The sequence below is a fragment of the Melozone crissalis genome, unplaced genomic scaffold (genome assembly GCF_028551555.1).
Source record: "Melozone crissalis strain CALT ecotype California unplaced genomic scaffold, PUWL_Pcris_2 ptg000511l_1, whole genome shotgun sequence".
Lineage (NCBI taxonomy): Eukaryota > Metazoa > Chordata > Aves > Passeriformes > Passerellidae > Melozone > Melozone crissalis.
The window spans coordinates 27,496-28,140 of NW_026536216.1; positions in this window are offsets into that span (position 1 = coordinate 27,496).

Below are 645 nucleotides of genomic sequence, written 5' to 3' on the forward strand. Positions count from 1 at the left end.
TGGGGACGCTGCAAGTGTCCCCATCAGGCCAGGCCTGGGGGGAGGGGGAGGGGAAATTCCAGGAAATTTCCCTTCCCTGGGAAGCTCCGGATCCTCCCTGATTCGGGATTCGGGATTCGGGACCAGGCCCCCAAACCCCCCCCCCCACCCCAATCGTGTGTCCGGCACTCCAGCCCCGAATTCCCGGCTGGAATTTCCCGGGGAAGGGGGGAGGGGGGTCCCAGCCCCACCGGGAATTCCCCACCTGGAACCACCCCGGGTGTCCCGGAGGAGGGAAGGACCCCATGGGGCCGGGAATTCCGAGAATTTTGGGATTTTGGGATTCCCAGCCTTCAGGAGACCCCTCCCCGCACATTCCAGGGAATCCCAGGCAGAGCAAGGGGGAGCTGCCCCCATCCCCATCCCCGCCCTTTCCCACGCTCCGTTCCCGCCGTTTTTCCCGGTTTTTCCATGGAATTCTGTCCCATCTCTCAGCAGAGTCCAGGCCCGGGAGCAGCCCCAGCTCCGAGGCCGCTTTTCCCCAGGGAACAGAACCGGGAACTTTGGAATTCTCCCGTTCCTTGCTGGGGGGGGCAGGGAAATTTTTTTTTTTTCTTTTTTTTTCCGGGAATTTTTTTTTCCGGGGAATTTTTTTTGTTGTTTTTT